Consider the following 19,177-nt stretch of genomic DNA (forward strand, 5'->3'; position numbering starts at 1 on the left):
GTTCTCATAAGATCCATAAGATTTTGCGTTCCTAATGTCTAGCCAGCTTCTTGTAATTAGCTTATGTATTGGACAAGTACTACTCACATCTGGTGCTCAAAGAAGTTTGAACACCTACGACAGAAAAATTAATAAAAATAAAAAGAAGAGTGGACCTATCACTTAATGACCCTCCAAAGTTGAACAACAATAAAATTTAACTTGGGCCTGTGAAGGCTGAAAGTGTCCGGTCTATTAGCCCAATCAGATCTCTCCTATTGTCTTTCTCCACCAAACTCAAAACCCATTTTCGGCCTTTTAGTATTGTGTGTATGCAGTGTGTGATAGTATCAATAGACACTGCCTCACACACACATACATAAAACTCAAAAGAAAATAAATTTTTATAGGTTTACACTTTACATTGTACTAGTAATGTAAACTTACATTATAAACACACAAAAATTATAATAAATATTGTATACATTTACAAAAAAAAAAAAAAAAAAAAAAAAAATGTACCATATAAACTAATACAATATAAACTAAGAATTTTCCCAAAAAAAAAAAAAAAATTTGTACAGAATGATGAATATTCCTATATTCCATTGCATACTAGTTTGACATGTGTAGGTTCTTTTTTTAGCACACATGAAATAAAGATCCTGGGCCCAATACTTATTGTTTTAAGAGACTGGATTTGGTTCACCGCAACTAAATTGGATTGATTTCGAACTAGGTTTTGCCCAGAGCACGAATCCTACAACATATACATGCTAACAGACAAGAAATATATGCATTGAACAACAAGAAACAGTAAAAGAACGAAATTGATGAAGAAAGAACAAGAAATAAAGCATTAGGGATCTTAAAATAATGCAAAATACTTTATTACTTTCTTGATTGTGCAATACACTATGCTCACTAAGACATGTTATAATGTCCAAATAAGTTCAAAAAACACAGACTTAGATGGCTCTTCAGACCTCTAAGACTTGCAAAGTTTGAATCCCTTTGAATCTAAGTGTGTTCTCTAGTGGCTGTTTGAGGATATCAGACGGTATTTCCCTACTTTTTTTCTCTCTTTTTGAATTCTAACAAAGTTTTCTTAGTGATTTTTACTCTAATTCACTGTTGCTGAATGTCTTTCACTGTTAGCTACTTCCCCTTTTATAGTGCCATCCCAGGATTTCTAGGATATCACTGTTTCCTTCTATTTGCTCTTCAGGGTACCAGAACCAATGTTGTGTCAGCAAAATTGGTGGTTGGTCCCTTCCTCATTTTCCATTATTTCCTCCTTTTGAGATTTTCTCTTCAAAAGACTCTAGTTGACCTTCCCATTCTGGGGTGTTCTAGAGAGCTAACCTTTGGTCTTTCTTCTTTCAAAACTTCTAGATTCCACCTTTTCAGACCTAACTCTTAGCTGCTTTTCCTTTTGTCATTTTCCCAAATGAGCTGATTCCTTCTTGCCAGGCTGAAAGATCCCCAGCCACATTCCCTTATGGCTCTTCTTCCTAGGTTCTCCGAGGTACCAGGCCTTTACTCTTGAGTTATTGGTTCTTAAGTCTTCTGACCCCTTTCTACATCATTGGATGGTTGATAGGGACATATCTATTCTAGTTCCTTGTGTTTCTTGGTATCCACCCTAAACTTTCTTAATCCCAACCTAGCTTTGCTGCATGTCCCGAGGATCCTAGACTCCTAGAAATTCCCAAGTATCCTGGCCTAGTTATTTTCCCGGACTCCCCAACGATTTTCTGACCTTTAAGGGCTAGGCTGGGCTTTTTTCCTTCCTTTATTTTATAGGGCCAAAACTTGCCCACTCATGGATTTGGGTCTTTCCTTATGGACCCTTAATGGGTTTGGACCTCTCCTCTTTCTTATTGGAAGCTCAAATGCTTTATTTTTCCTAGGTTTCAATCATTTGCTTTGTTTTGGGTCTTGGTATAACATTGTGATTTTTTGGACCTCAACAACATGTCAAAGAAATGAGATTTTAAAGATACATGTCAACAAATTACACTACTCAACGTGAGAGAAGATCACTAAAATGTGCTTGTTTTCGGATTACTCTTTTTTATCTGCTGTCTAGTGGAACTTGAGAAATGACTCTGGTTCTTTTCTTGTGCTTAAATTCATAGGCCAAAAGTGTTCAAATCTGCAATTGGAGTAATTTTCTTCCAGATAATTATTATTCAACGGAGCACTGTCCAACCATGCTAAACAAGGTATGAAAGGAATGTACTCGTGCACTCCATCCTCAGAATCTAGAATAACTCCGATCTTCTTCCATTCTTTCAACCTCATTATACAAATGAATTTCTTTCACTACTCCTAGGTTCTGCAAAACAATCAACTCCTCGTCAAAAAAGATTGGAGAAAACTCTCTCCTTCGTGGCCAAGAATTTATTTCAATCATAACATGCCCCCAAGAATTTTCATCTAGGTAATCATGGAGCACCAAAATGACCACCTCTGTCAATGAAATATATAGGCTCACTTGGTATCCTATATATTTCAATGACACAGATGGTCATTTTGGTGCTCCATGATTACCTATAAAATTCTTGGGGGCATGTTATAATCGAAATAAATTCTTGGCCACAAAAGAAAGCATTTTCTCCCATCTTTTTTTATGAGGATTTGATTGTTTTGCAGAGCCAAGGAGAAGAGAAAGAAATTCATTTGTATAATATGGAGGGCACGAGTACATTCCTTTCATACCTTGTTTAGCATGGTTGGACGACAGTGCCCCATTGAATAATGGAGTAATTATCTAGAAGAAAATTACTCCAATAGCGGATTTGAACACTTTTGGCCTATGTATTTAATTTCTCAAAAAAAAAAAAAAAAAAAAAAAAAAAAAAAAGAACCAAAGCCATTTCTCAGGTGCCATCAGAGAGTAGATCAAAAAGGGTAAATCCGAAAACCTGCAAGTTTTAGTGATCTTCTCTAAGGTTGAGTAGTGTAATATGTTGATACGTGTCTTAAAAATCTCATTTTGTTACATGTCAAACTAGTATGCAATGAAAATTAGGAATTGATGATACTGAAAACAATACCACCAATGAGTCGCACGCTCCTCACTCGATCGCAAATGGCACCTACACAACGAAAAGGAATAACCTAGCAGAGAGCACCGGTGTGGTACCGGCCGAATACCCTCCGAAGGTCAAGTTAGAACTATTCTCACTGCTCTAGAGTGCTAGAGAGGGTAAAATTACGCGTACCTTGGTTTGTGAGGGTGCTTGGGTTTTTATAGTAGAGAGGGCTGACCCTCTTTTCCTTGGAGTAGAAGTCTTTTCCTTATCGGAGTCTTCTTGGGCGTATTTTACGGGATCCTTTCCATATAGGAGTCCTTAGGTTCCATGAAACGTGGGGAGCAAGTTATTTATTTGTACATGTAAACGTGCGGAATAGGCATTTCATAGACTGACGCCGTCAGTCTATGTTATCCCGTCAGTCTACACTTATCCCGTGACCTTCAGGATGTTCGGCTTTATGTGTTCTTTTGCCTTAGGTCACCGTCAGCCTCGAAGGTATGCTGACGGCAAGACCGTCTAGTCACCCTTGTTAAGTCTGCATCTTCACCATTGCAAGGCATGCACCGTCGCCCTTGTTAAGTATGTGCCGTCACCCTTTTTAGGTCTTCACCGTCGCTCTTGTCAGTTATGTACCGTCACGCTGGCCAGCATAATTTTATCCTCATCATTTGCCCCCTACTCCATAACTCCGTCACCTTCTGTACTGACGGGCTATGGAGTTTGTTTTCAAAAGAGGCAGAAACATTGTTTGCGTGGATCTGAGCATTTAATGCCTTGGACAGGTGGCTCGTTCCCATTGGCCTCACTTCTGACGAGACGTCGCTTCGTCTTCCGCGCCATTTTTTCCATATATAAACAGCGTTTCCAGTCATTTTTTCACTATTTCATCCTTGCTGAACTTGTGGAGAGACAGACCGTCGCTCACCTTCCGTCAGCTTCACTTCCGTCAGTTTATCCGTTGCTGTAGCCGTCCAGAAGGCTTCCATACCGGTAAGTTTTCATCCTCTCTCCTTCCTTCTTCTTTTTATTTTTGCCTCATTAGTGAGGCCGTCAGCCTAGGTACTTAGTTTGAACCCGTCACTTGTAGGTAGTCAGATGTCGAGTGACGCGTCTTATGACGAGTCGTCAGTCCGCGAAGGAGCGGGCTACGACGAGACCTTTGGTTCTGGAAACGAGTCAGACTTCTCCCTCCCGTCAGAGAGAGAGTCGTCAGCCCAATCTCCTGACGGCAATGAGAGTTTTGCTGAGGGAGATGATGAGGGAAGAGGGGATGAAAATGACGGGGGTGGAATGGATATTGACGGAGAGAATAGTGACGGGGAGGAGAGATCCAATGAAGGAACCTCGGAGGGTACCGTAGATAACCGTCCCTTCATTCTTCCTGAGGATTGGGCCGTCAACAGATTTTTGCCTGGGATGAGTGGTTAAGTTTTTAGGGAGTTACGGATCCGTTATCAAATCCCAGACCACATCCCCCTCCGTCTCCCTAGAGAGGGTGAGAGGTGTTACTCCGGGCGGACAGCGGACGTCGGCATGTATGACGCCATGTTTGCTGCCGGCCTGAGGTTACCGTTGACGGCTCTGCACCGTCAACTAGCTGACTTCCTTGGAATATCCGTCACCCAGGTTGCCCCAAATGCCTGGAGGACTTTTATAGGAGCTGAAATCCTGTGGGGCAGCTTTAGTGGAGGGCACCGTCAGCTTACACTCGGAGAATTCTTTTATTGCTATAGGCCTCATCACATTGCCTCGTCTAAGGGGACTTATCATTTTAATGCCCGAGAGAAAGGGCTACGGTTAGTGTCAGATATGCCTGACTCAAATAGGAACTGGAAGAGTAGGTATTTTTTCGTTGAAGGGACGGACTGGGTGTGCCGTCAGGAGGAGTGGGCGACGATGCCCAGTGGTTACTTTGACAATACCTGGGCCTTTGTCAAGGATTCAGGTTAATCCCGTCACCCATGAGGCTCGTGCGTTTTTTTGAAGTGACGGTGCTAACACTTGTTATTTTTTTCTTTTTCCAGCTTATACCCGTCCGCATATAACTGACGAGCAGGAGGAGTTCATCCATCGGATTCTAGAAATTCCTTTGGAGGACCGTAAGTGCAGGGATTTGATCACCCTTGACACCCTCTATTTATACTGTGGGGGCCCAGATCCGTCAGCGGAAGCTCGTAGGTTGGAGGAGTTTGCGCGACGACGTAAGTAGACTTTTATTTTGCCGTCAGTTTCATTCTTTCCGTCACTTTTCTAAAGTGTTTTCTTTGTGTTGTAGAGATGGAATCTGCGAAGCAAAGGATACGGGCTGCCGCAGCTCGTCAGAAGGAGGAGAGGAAGGCCAAGGAAGCAGGGGGGGAAGCCTCGTCAACCCCCACTGTCGTCGCCAAAGTGGCGAAGAGGAAACCTGACGGGAGTGACGGCCGTCCCTCAAAAAAGCCTGCCGTCACTCCGTCAGTCGAACCATTGAAGGAAAAGTCCCCTCCGACGTCTGGCCATGGTGCGGGAAAGGGGGTGATGACTTCCACTGGTCCCGTCACTGAGGGTCCGTGCCGTCTCCTAACCCACAAAGAATATGCCGTCGGGGAGGTTGAATCCCTGATAAAACCGACGGACATGGAGCCCTGTGATCAAGTAGGGACGGAGGATTTAGGGGCGTCGGCCCTCTTTGATCTCTCCAGGGTAAGTTTCTCACATTTTTGGGTTGAACATGCCGTATCTTGTTTTGGCGTACTTTTTATCTGACGGATACGCTCTTTCAAGCCTTGGTTCGTGTCAAAGCCCTCCGTGACCGTTGTGTGGCGAAGGAGGGGGTCGTCAGTCGAGTTCGCAGCCATAACAAGAACTTGCTGAATCAGCAGGCTCAGTATAAGGAAGCCGTCCGTCTCCTTAACCAGGAGCTGCAGGAAGTTAAGGAGAAACTGACGACGGTCAGTGGCGAGAACGTCAAGCTCCAAGGAGAGGTGACGGCTCTGGAGGAGAAGTTACAGACGGCGGGGGCTGACGCGATTGGAGACTTCAAAACGTCGCAGTCATTTATCGACTCATGTGGTCAATATTACGGCACTGGGTTCGATGACTGCCTTCGACAGGTCGCGTCGGCCTTCCCGGAGCTGGACTTATCTGGGATTTCAATGGATGATGGAGACGACGTCTCTCTTCAGCCAGAACCTACTCCGGAGCATGACGGCTCGGTAGTCCTGGCTCAGCCTGCTGCTAATCCTACAGCTTCAGATTCTCCAACCGTTATCGTGGATGTCGAAGACCATCAGGCTGACGGAAACCCTGCTGACGCTCCTGCTGCTTAATTATGGCTATGTAAATTTTTTTTTTTTTTTTTTTTTTTTTTGAAAATAGTTGTAATCTTTAGACGGTCTTTTGGAGAACAGTTGTAATTTTTTAAACAGTTGTAGTTTTAAACAGTTGTAATGTTTAAGTGCCCTCGTCGTTTATGTTCGTATTTCATTTCCGTCGCTTTTATCTCTTTATTTTATACGAAATTGTTGGAAATTCCCGTCTGCTTGGAATACGTCAGCTCTTTAACCTGTTGAAAACCCCGTCGGTTTTTTGACCGTCGGTTTACAATTGTTGTCTTTTTGACTTCTTTGTCGATCCGTCAGTTTTGAGGATCTTGTCCCTAAGATGGTTATTCCATCATGTTGCATCGTTAGCCTTTTGGCCTTTTTGGGCCGTCAGCCTTTTTTTTGACCGTCGGTTTACAATTGTTGTCTTTTTGACTTCTTTGTCGATCCGTCAGTTTTGAGGATCTTGTCCCTAAGATGGTTATTCCATCATGTTGCATCGTTTAGCCTTTTGGCCTTTTCGGGCTGTCAGCCTCTTTGGCCGTGGCCTTGGATGTTTTTTGACATCGTTCTAGCCCGTCAGTTTTTAGGCGTTGATGTCTTTTGACATCTTTGTCGATCCGTCGGCCTTTTAGCTTAGCCTTTTCGGACCGTTGTTTCTTTGGCTTTTTAGCCTTGGTGTTTTCTTTTACATCTTCATTGGTCCGTCAGGTTTTTCTTTAGTCCGTGTGTTATGGACTTTGTCGTTTTCGGGCCGCAAACTTAGCGGACCATCGGAAAAAATACACTTCAGCAATTTCTGAATAAAACTCCTCTTATTGCCATGTATTTAAATAAAAGTAATTAAAACCAAATTCTGCCCCTTGGGCTAAAAAAGTAATGGTGCGAAAAAACTGGAATAAATGATAAATCTGAGGAGTTAAACTATAATTTGCTGAAAAATAAAAAAGAAGTTGGTCTTCATGCTGCTGCTCCTATTGGTAGTACTTCCGAAGGTGCTCGGTGTTCCATGGATGTGGTAGTTTCTGTCCCTCCAATGTTTCAAGGTGGTAAGTACCTTTTCTCTGCCACGACGAAACTCGGTAAGGACCTTCCCAGTTGGGGCCGAGTTTCCCTTGGGTAGGGTCCCTAGCGGCGCCCATGACCTTTCTAAGAACAAGGTCTCCGACTTGGAAGTCTCTGTGTCGGACCCGAGAGTTGTAGTATTTGGCCATGCGATCCTGGTACCTAGCGAGCCTTTGTTCTGCTGCTGCCCGGATCTCGTCCACTAGGTCAAGCTGTAGTCGCGTAGCCTCATCGTTTTTGCTCTCATCGTGGTTGTGTACCCTGTAACTTGCGAGTCCAACTTCGGCCGGGATGACTGCTTCGCTTCCGTACGTCAGGCGGAACGGAGTCTCTCCTGTGGGTGTTCTTGCCGTCGTCCTGTATGCCCATAGTACACTTGGCAATTCTTCGGGCCATATACCTTTTGCCCCCTCGAGCCGAGTCTTGATGATCTTGAGCAAGGATCGGTTCGTGACTTCGACCTGTCCATTAGCTTGAGGGTGGGCGGGGGAGGAGTAGTGGTTCTTTATTCCCAACTGTGAGCAAAAGTCCCGGAAATGATCGTTGTCGAACTGTCTCCCGTTGTCCGAGACAAAGACTCTAGGAATGCCAAACCTGCATACGATGCATCTCCAGACGAAGCTCCAAACGTTTTTTTCAGTAATCGTGGCTAAAGCTTCAGCTTCCACCCATTTCGTGAAATAGTCGATGCCTACTACCAGGAATTTCAGCTGCCGCATAGCTGTAGGGAACGGTCCCATAATGTCTAACCCCCATTGTGCGAACGGCCTCGGGGCCGTCATCGGGGTCAGCTCTTCGGTTGGTTGTCTAATGATATTGCTGAACCTTTGGCATTTGTCACAGGCCCGGACGTAGGCTTCGGCGTCCTTCTGCATGGTGGGCCAATAGTAACCCGCTCGCACAAGCTTGTGTACCAGCGATCTGGACCCTGAGTGGTTTCCGCAGATTCCTTCATGCACTTCCCTCATCACGTAGTCTGCCTCTTCCGTACCCAAGCATCTTAGATATGGTCGGGAGAAACCTCTCTTGTACAGGACGTCTTTTATCAGGACGAACCTCGCCGCCTGAACTTTAAGTTTTCTTGCGGCTTCCTTCTCGTCTGGTAAGATGCCGTCTTTTAGGTACGCGACTAACGGCGCTGTCCAGCTGCTGTCGGAGTATATTTCCTGCACGTCACCGATATCTATCAGCGGGGAAAGCTGTACGAAGGAGAGTACATTACCAGGGACGACCATTCGTTCTGCTGAGGCGGCCTTGGCGAGACGGTCTGCTCGCTCGTTTTCCTCTCTGGGAATCTGGATGATTTTGGCTTCTAGGTCGCCTACTCTTGCTCTTACTTCATCAAGGTACTTCTTCATTTTTTCGCTCTTGCACTCGTAGTCTCCATTTATCTGGTTGGTGATGACCTGTGAATCGCAGTAGACGACTACCCTTGCGGCTCCTGCTGCTTTGGCGAGGTCGAGTCCTGCTATCAGTGCCTCATATTCTGATTCATTGTTGGTGGCGGGAAAGTTTAGACGGACCATACATTCAATGGTGTCTCCTTCAGGTGATAGTAACACAATGCCGGCCCCTGCGGCTTGCCTGTTGGATGATCCGTCCGTATGTATGCTCCATTGAGGGGACTCTGCTGCCCCCTGGTCCTCGTCATGGGTGAACTCAGCTATAAAGTCGGCGACAGCCTGTCCCTTGATGGCGGTCCGCGGACGATACTAAATGTCAAATTCGCTCAGTTCGATCGCCCATAATGCCAGTCGGCCCGCGGCCTCGGGGCTGCTCATTGCTCGCCGTAAAGGCTTGTCAGTCAGGACATTTACCGTGTGAGCTTGGAAGTACGGTTTGAGCTTTCGGGCTGCCGTAACCAATGCGAAGGCAAGTTTTTCCATCGGCGGGTATCTTTCCTCGGCACCGCGAAGCGCTCGGCTTGCGTAGTATACGGGCTTTTGCACTCTTTCTTCTTCTCTCATCAGGGCTGCGCTAATAGCTGCGGGGGAGACGGCCAGATAGAGAAAAAGCTCTTCTCCCGGCTGCGACGGGCTCAACAATGGTGGAGAGGAGAGGTAAATCTTCAATTCTTCGAACGCTTGCTGGCATTCGTTGGTCCATTCAAAGGATTTTTTCAGTGTCCGGAAGAAGGGCAAACATTTGTCCGTTGCTCTCGACACGAACCTGTTAAGTGCCACTATTTTTCCATTTAGGCTCTGCACCTCCTTTATACTTCTTGGCGGTGTCATTTCCATAATGGCTCGGATCTTATCCGGGTTCGCCTCGACTCCTCTTTGAGACACCATGAATCCCAAGAATTTTCCTGCCGTTACTCCAAAGGCGCACTTCCCTGGGTTGAGCTTCATATTGTAGGAGCGGAGTGTATCAAATGTTTCTTTGAGATCTCCTAGATGATCTTCCTCCCTCCGGCTCTTAACTAGCATGTCGTCCACGTAGACCTGGACATTCCTCCCAATCTGTTGTGCGAACATTTTGTTCATGAGCCTTTGGTATGTTGCGCCTGCGTTCTTTAAGCCGAAGGGCATGACCTTGTAACAGAATAGGCCTTGGCTGGTTATGAACGACGTTTTCTCCTGGTCGGCTTCGTGCATTCGGATTTGGTTGTATCCCGAGAAAGCGTCCATGAAGCTCAGCAACTGGTGTCGGGCCGTGGAGTCTACTAGGACATCGACCCTGGGTAGGGGGTAGCTATCCTTGGGGCAAGCTCTGTTAAGGTCGGTGAAGTCCACACACATCCGCCATTTCCCGCTCGCTTTCTTCACCATTACTACATTTGCTAACCAATCGGGATAGTACACTTCCCTGATGAAGCTTGCTTCCCGTAGCTTTCTGACTTCCTCTGCTATGGCTCGGTCTCGCTCCGGGGCAAACACCCTCTTCTTTTGTCTGACGGGTGAAAAGGCGGGCGACACATTCAGCTTATGCACCATGATTGAAGGATCTATTCCTGGCATATCTTCATGACCCCATGCGAATACGTCTTGATTTTGCCTAAGGAATGTTATGAGCTCTTGACGGGTCGTGGGGTTAGCGAGTGTTCCAATTTTGGTCGTTCGGCCAGGATCGGAACTGTCAAGGGGTATTTCTTCTAGCTTCTCAACCGGCTCCATTACCGTCCGGTGCTCTTCTATACTTAAAGTCTGAACCTGATCCTCCATTTCCACCATGGCTATGTAACATTCGCGCGCGGCCATCTGATTCCCGCGCAACTCCCCTACTCCGTAGTCAGTTGGGAACTTAATCATCAGGTGGTAGGTGGAGGTTACTGCCTTCCATGAGTTGAGCGTGGGTCGCCCGAGGATAGCGTTGTAGGCTGATGAGCAATCAACAACCAAGAATGTCACGTCCCTGGCTATCTGTTGGGGGTAATCACCCACAATTACGGATAAGGTGACTGCGCCCAGTAGGAATACTCGGCTCCCGCCGAAGCCGACAAGCGGGGCATTTGTTGGGATCAGTCGCCCCCTGTCGATCCTCATCTGCTGGAACGCGGTGTAGTATAAGATATCTGCTGAACTGCCGTTGTCGACGAGCACCCGGTGCATATTGTAATCTCCTACACGCAAGCTGACGACGAGTGCGTCGTCATGTGGATGGTGAAGGCGTCGTGCGTCTTCTTCTGAGAATCCGATCACGGGACCTTCTCTTCTTGCTATCTTCGGCACGGCTCCCGTCAGTTGAACATTCTGTATCATCCGGAGATAGGTCTTACGGGCCTTCTTGGATGACCCGGCAGCGGTTATCCCTCCTACGATCATCCTTATATCCCCAATTGGGGGCCTTGGTCGCTCATTGTCCCGTCGGGGGTGCTGGTCTTGTGCGGGGGGATCCGCCCTCTCTTTGCTAACGAATCTCTGCAGCTTTCCTTGTCTAATAAGGGCTTCAATCTGCTGCTTGAGGTCATAGCAATCTGCTGTGTCGTGGCCGTGGTCGCGGTGGAATCGGCAGTACTTATCTCGTGAACGTTTGTTGGGGTCACTCTTCAGCTTTCCTGGGAACGTCAGCGATTCCTCGTCCTTGATCTGCATAAGGACTTGATCTATCGGGGCTGTTAGCGGAGTGAAGCTTGTGAACCTTCCCCCCAGGGGCTTAGGGCGTCTTTCGTCCCTTCGGTCCGCGGTTCTTGCCTTCTTTCGGCTTTGGTCCTGCCGACCGTCTTCCTGCCGTTCTCTTTTTCTAGGCCTCTCTTCCCGAGCTAAGAGTGCATCTTCAGCGTTCATATACTTTGTGGCACGATAAAGTACTTCTGACATGGTTTTTGGGTCGTTTTTGTATATGGAAAACAAAAACTTGCCCTTCTTCAAACCATTTGTAAATGCCGCGACAAGTATCTTGTCGTCAGCTTCGTCGATCGAGAGCGCCTCTTTATTGAAACGGGAGATGTAGGCTCTTAGAGTTTCGTCTTCTCGCTGCTTCATACTCATCAAGCAAGCCGTAGATTTCTTGTACCGATGGCCTCCAATAAAGTGTGCGGTAAACTGAGCGCTGAGTTCCTTGAAGGTGCTGATGGAGTTTGGGGCCAGTCGACTGAACCAAATTCTTGCCGCGCCCTTTAGCGTTGTAGGGAAGGCCCTACACATGATGGCGTCCGCTACTCCTTGAAGGTGCATTAGGGTTTTGAAGGTCTCCAGGTGGTCCAGTGGGTCCTTGACCCCGTCATAACTGTCTATCTGCGGCATGCGGAACTTGCTTGGCAACGGGTAGGAGTTGACGGTAGTGGTGAACGGTGAGTCCGTTCGGTTGACAAGGTCGTCAAGGTCGCTCGATACTCGTCCCTTGAGAGCATTCATCATAACCTCCATTTGTTCCTTCATGGCTTGCATCTCCGCGAGAACGAGGGGCGGAGTGGTTTCCGCGAGGGAGGGGATGCTCGTGTTCTGTCATTCAGGTTTGCTCGGGGCGTTGCTGGCCTGGGGTCCTTCCTGGTTTCTCCTGTCAGCGCTGGTTCCTTCCTGCTCTGCTCCTTGGTTGTTGGGAGCTGCATTCTTCTGTCTCAGTTGCTCTTCTAGGTCGTGATTTTGCTTTGTGAGGCGCTCCACGGCGGCGGCGAGCGTCCTCACCTGTCTTTCAAGCGCGGTTGTAGGAGTTTCTTCTTCTTGAATGTCGTTGTTGGTCGCCATTGAGCGAGTGAGTACCATGTAACTCTCTTGTCTTGAAAGCGAGAACGTGCTAAAGCGATTCCCACAGACGGCGCCAACTGATGATACTGAAAACAATACCACCAATGAGTCGCACGCTCCTCACTCGATCGCAAATGGCACCTGCACAACGAAAAGGAATAACCTAGCAGAGAGCACCGGTGTGGTACCGGCCGAATACCCTCCGAAGGTCAAGTTAGAACTATTCTCACTGCTCTAGAGTGCTAGAGAGGGTAAAATTACGCGTACCTTGGTTTGTGAGGGTGCTTGGGTTTTTATAGTAGAGAGGGCTGACCCTCTTTTCCTTGGAGTAGAAGTCTTTTCCTTATCGGAGTCTTCTTGGGCGTATTTTACGGGATCCTTTCCATATAGGAGTCCTTAGGTTCCATGAAACGTGGGGAGCAAGTTATTTATTTGTACATGTAAACGTGCGGAATAGGCATTTCATAGACTGACGCCGTCAGTCTATGTTATCCCGTCAGTCTACACTTATCCCGTGACCTTCAGGATGTTCGGCTTTATGTGTTCTTTTGCCTTAGGTCACCGTCAGCCTCGAAGGTATGCTGACGGCAAGACCGTCTAGTCACCCTTGTTAAGTCTGCATCTTCACCATTGCAAGGCATGCACCGTCGCCCTTGTTAAGTATGTGCCGTCAACCTTTTTAGGTCTTCACCGTCGCTCTTGTCAGTTATGTACCGTCACGCTGGCCAGCATAATTTTATCCTCATCAGGAATATTGCATTATTCTGTGCAAGTTTGAATTAAATTTGTTCTTTTCCTTTTGTTTTGTGTGTGCTGTTTTAAGGTATAATAACTTAAACCAAAAAAGAAAAAAAAAGGTTAAGCTGAACCTCTTTTTATATATAAATATTAATTAAATAATATAAAAAATATTATAACTAGTATAATGTATTGATAAGTGTGATCGAATGTCACCTAGGGTACTTGACAATCAAGTATGGGTACTCAACAATCAAGTCAAAGTTGTACAAAGAAGGATGGTGCTAGTGGAAGCAAGAATGACAAGGCAAAGGCCAAGGCCTAGTGCTAGCGAGAAGAAAACTAACCTTTTGGTTTGATATTTTGTTTAGTGATATCCGTCCTTTAAGGTAGCGATGGGCCAGTAATTTATATATATACTGTTGTAAAAGTGTAATTATTGATTTATTGAATGTCATAATTCATGGTAGCTGAGGAGAACAATTTACTATTTGTAAAGTTTTTGATTTGGTATTTAATCTCTTAATGTAATATTGAAGTGTTCAAATAAATTAATATTATCTATATTAGTTGAGGGAAATGATAGTCTCCAATTTATACAACTTGTAGTGACTTAGTACAAGCCATGAATTTATATAACTCGTAGTGATGGGCCAATACACATTTTTTAAAGCTTAATGTATGAATCGAAGGGATCAAATAAGGTAATTTTGACTTGTGCATAGGTTAATTGAAAAAAGGCCACAAAGTATTGTAATTAGTGTAATTGGGCATATATATATATATATATATATATATATATTTTTTTTTTTTTTAGAAAGAGTAATTGGGCATATGAACCATTGTAACTATGGATTGTTACATTAGTACTTTCAGGTATAAACTTTCTCTTGAACTCATAGAATGCCATTAATTTCATATAAGTTGAACATTACATGTATATTTCTAAGATTGAGTCTAAATCCTCAAATTTTCTCATAAATTTTTTCACAATTACTTAATTGGTTTGTGCTTAAAGAACTAAAATAAAACACAATAACAACAATTGACTGAGTTGGTGGCTTTGGTGGATTGGGTAGAGTCGGTTGTGGAAAAATTTTCATTTGATCAAAACTAGTTTTGAGTATGCTATATAGTTGTTTGATGAAATGCCTGAAAGAGATACGGCCAGCATTCTAATAGGTTTTGGTTGTTTGCCGTGATTTTAGATGGGTTTGCAATTTCTTGATGATAATTTTAGGGGTTGGGGTTTATGTGAGCTTGATTGTTTCGTATAAATTAATGGAAATTGCAAATGAAACAAACATTAAATTTGGAACTTGAAATTATAGTAAAAAAAATTTAGCTACAAAATTGGTTGCAACTTTAATCTACAACCTTATTCAATATTTTTTTATTAGATGTGAATTTTGAAAAACCCTCCATTGAATTACAATTTCTTCTTATATCCTTCATACTAGCAAAATTTCTAGAAAATTAAAAATCAATACCTATGTCATTAATAAATTGTTTTAATTGCAAGTTTTTGTAATTTAAAATTATGCATTTTAAAAAAAAATGTTACAAATCATATAGTAAATAATATTCGATTAACACAAAATTTGACATATATATTAAGAGTATAAAAAAAATGTAACTCAACGGTTATATTTTCAAAATATGTAATAATGTTTATTTTATCAAGGTTGTAATCTTAAGCAACAACCAAATTTGTAGCTAAACTTTGTCAATTACAGTATATATATATCATATGAGGTGATTTTGTTCTCTCGTATGGCATCAGGTCATTCTGTTAATGAATTGCAAAAGAAAATTTGAAAAAGCAATGGTTAGATTCTTGTTCGTATTGGCAATCTAAAGAGCTTAGTGGTTAGATTCTTGTTCGTATTGACAATCTAAACAGGGGCGGAGCTACAGCAAGGCTTGGGGGGGCCATGGCCCCCCCAAAATTTTAAAAATTTATTTTATATTATGTATAAGTATTAAAAAATTTAAATATTTAGCTAAAAAATAGAAGTTGGCCCTCCCAAATGTTTGAATTAGTTCAATGATGCTCTTAAAAATCAATAGAAATTTTCAATTGATCTAGTAGTTATAAAAACAAGGTAGTTTTTGTTTTCTCTAATTCGTTTTTTTTACATGTTTAATATCAAACTAGACAGTTTTTGTATAGTATTGGAGTTTAAAAGATGATAAATTCCCCTAAAAAATTATCTTGCGAATATACAAATGTGAAAGTTATTAATTTTATATACAATATATTTATAAATTATGACCTACTCTAGTATCAAAATATTAATGTTTATATTTATGTATGTGCGTTTATGCCTGAGTGTGATGGTTTATCTTGACTCGAAACTAATATATTAGTAACAAAATTTGGCCCCCCCAAACAAAAAATCCTAGCTCCGCCCCTGAATCTAAAGAGCTTAACACAATCTTTCGCCTGGCGGAAAATAGGCTAACTGGAAATAATCCAGAGAGCCTCTCTGATTGCCAGGAACTTCAGTCACTTGATCTCTGTCTTATAACAATTTGTTTGATCCAATATCAAAGCAGATATTTGCATTGACAAATCTTACAAAGGTGTTGCTACTTTCCAATAATCTCCTTGGCTTTGATATAGGTTAATACTCAGTAGCAATAGGCTCGGGGCACTATTCCATCGGAGATTGAAAACTGAAAAAGTTTGAATTCTTTCATCACATGTGACACAAAGTTTTCCTTTTTTGAATTTGGTGGTGCAAGTATTAGGTTTACGGTGTTCATTTGTTTCGTTTTGATTTCTAAGTTGTGAATAATCTTTTTTCTTTTTTTTTTTTTCTTTTTTGGTTGCGTAGAATTTTCAACTAGGTGGTGTTAGGATGAAGAGAAAGGTACCTTAAGTTCTGGGGACTACGATACGAAAAGTGAAAGAAACCATGAACAGATTCGAGAGCCAACAACTTTGGGATCAGAGATGATGGAAGTGATGATTTGATAAAAACGCTTACTTACGCACTTGAACTGGAACAAAGGTTTTGTCGGAGAAATTACCAATAAAATAATATATTAATTACAATAAAAATATAAATATAAATATAAACAAACAATGTCAAACTGAGGTACAGAAATCTCACTCTTTTTAAGGAGATTCAAGCCCTCTGTAGTTGGCAAAGCCTAGAAATTGATGCAGCAGAAATTCACTTTTGACTTGTCCCATCTCGGATACAACAGTCTAACAATTCGTTATATAGCTCAAACCAACTCTACATAAGTAGTTGAACTCAAAACTCCACCAAAATAAACATCTTTCTTTGGCCGAAATCTCTTAAGTATTTAAGAGTATTATTAAATTCATGCTCTCACACAATACTATTTACTTTAACTATTTACCTTCATTCACTCTTGATATCAAATTAGTCCGTAGTATAGCCATACATATAGTCTTTTAATCCTTCTCATAACCTACATGTTATTTATTATTTTAGATAACTTTTCTAAATTTATTTAATTTAACTTACATACATATTAACTATTTCTTTAACAAATTCCATGATAACTCATCCCTTATTAATCTTCAGTTGGTTTAAGATTTAGCGTAATTTTAATTTAAAATGCACTAACAGGTTTGATAGGCAAACGTGAAAGGATTTCAGGAAGGAGATCGACAGGTATTGTGGCCATGTCCAAGGTTAAGAAGAATAGGAACTAATTGAGTTTTTTAAGAACAGAAGAGACAGAATGAGGAACGAGGTTGCTAGTTTTATTTGGGAACGATATTTATGATGTAGGATTGGATTTTTATCTTTTATTTTAGTAAAAAAGAGTCAACCATTTTTATTAAACTTATTTTTTTTGTTCAAATAAATCTAAAATTATGTAAAAGTACAATTATATTTATCCAATGTTGAATTTGGATATTAATAAATTAGTTTATTTCTAAGAATATATAATAAGTCAAGAACCACAACTTTTCTTTCTTTTTTTTCTTTTCTTTTTTTTTTTAGAAAGAACCACAATTGTTCTCATAAATCTTTTCACAACTATTTAGTAAGTTATTAACGAAAGATGATACAGTGATTTTTTATTATATAATTCGGTAATTGGAAAATAAGAGATTTGAACCCTAAACATCTTAGTTGGAAATATTAAGAGGTGTTAGTTAAATTACAAGACTCTTATCAAATACTAACAAAGAAGTGTTATTAACACGACAATGTGAAAATCAATAACAATATATCATCCAAACCACATAATTAGACTAGTAGTGTGTTGATTCAAAAGAGAGAGAGAGAGAGAGAGAGAGACTAGTAGCATGCCTATGCAATGTTATGTTCATTGTAGACACCCAGCCAATATAACTTAAGTCTTTATTCCCAATAATAACAAACAAGGGACCCATTACTAATATTATGGCCAAACAATACATAAAAATTCAAAAATTTTCAAATTATTAATTAAATAAAAAGGTCTAATTATGCATACAAGGTAAGAAGTTGGTAGAGTTGTTTATCTAAAATTCTTCTCAAAATCAAGAGCAAAGTTGATCCTATATCATTGTGCAATTTTTGCACTCCGATTGCTAACTATAAAAAGTGCGATGATCCCCTGTCAAAAACACAACCAAGTATCAAGAGAAATACCCATAAAAATCACTATCATGATTTTTTAGATTAAATGGAGTTTTTCCATTAAAAACGAAGGATTCTTTTGAATATTATACTTTCTTTTTCTTCGCCACTATTTTTTTTTCCATTGGATTTTTCTTTTTCTTTTTTTCATTTTTTCTTTTTTTTCCAAGGTTTAACGAGGCATAATCTCCTTACTTAGTATTGATGTCATATAGTCTTGTGGAAATGGCTACTCTCCTCGATCTGCTGTCAGTGCCTAATAACGAACCTCCAAGCTGAGGAAAGCAACTGGAAAATTTTAGCCTTTAACAGTAAATTAGTCTGAAAATGTTGAAGGTACCAGATGATGTGAGAGAGAGAGAGAGAGATCAAAAGAATATAGTTGCGTAATTAGAAGAAACGTCCATGACAACGCTGGAAGAAATTGGGTCCAGGTAGACATGGCAAAACGGGCGGGTCGGGTCGGGTTCGGGTCGGGTCAATCGGGTCACGGGTCAAACGGGTCACGGGTCAAAAACGGGTCATTTTAAGCGGGTTGAAATCGGGTTCAGGTCAATCGGGTTGCGGATCGGGTCGGGTTGGGTCGAGTTGACCCGTATTTTTCACATGAAATTTTTTATTTTTTATTTTTTTATTATTTTTTTTTTTTATAAAGAAAACAATATGTATTTGTCATTTGGATAGTTATGCAACATATTACTTGATGTAAAATGCATTATTTTGCATTCACTACTTATATCAAGAATAAACTTAGTTAAACTTATTAATATTTATTCAATAATTTTAAAATTATACAAATCCTAACATTGCTATCTAAAACAAAACAACAGAAAGAGAAGTAAAACAAATATACAAGTTTTATTTTTATACAATATCAACATCCCAAAAAAAATATTACAAATGACTTATTGGATAACTCATTTGATAAAGAATAAAAACATATAAGAAAGTTACAATTTTAAAAATTAATTTTATAATCTATTATCAATTGTGGTTGACACTCTATTTCAATTTGAGATATACATTAAAGTTTGATTGCTTACTTATTTATACCTAGTCTTTTTTATGAAGATCATATCACTGTTAAGCAGCACACACTCTAGGAAATATCATAATTTATTTTGAAAAGCCGTTTATTTTGAACATAAATTGTTAAAAAATAGATCTAAGCATTCATAATTTATGCTAATTTGATACTTTGGCTTTACTATTTTCACACTCGTGAATGTGTCTCACACATATCTACAATTTTAAATTTGTTTTTAACTTTACTGTAACCAGATTATTTTGGCATGTACTTTGCTATTTGATAT

The sequence above is a fragment of the Quercus robur genome, chromosome 2 (assembly GCF_932294415.1).
Source record: "Quercus robur chromosome 2, dhQueRobu3.1, whole genome shotgun sequence".
Taxonomy (NCBI): Eukaryota; Viridiplantae; Streptophyta; class Magnoliopsida; order Fagales; family Fagaceae; genus Quercus; species Quercus robur.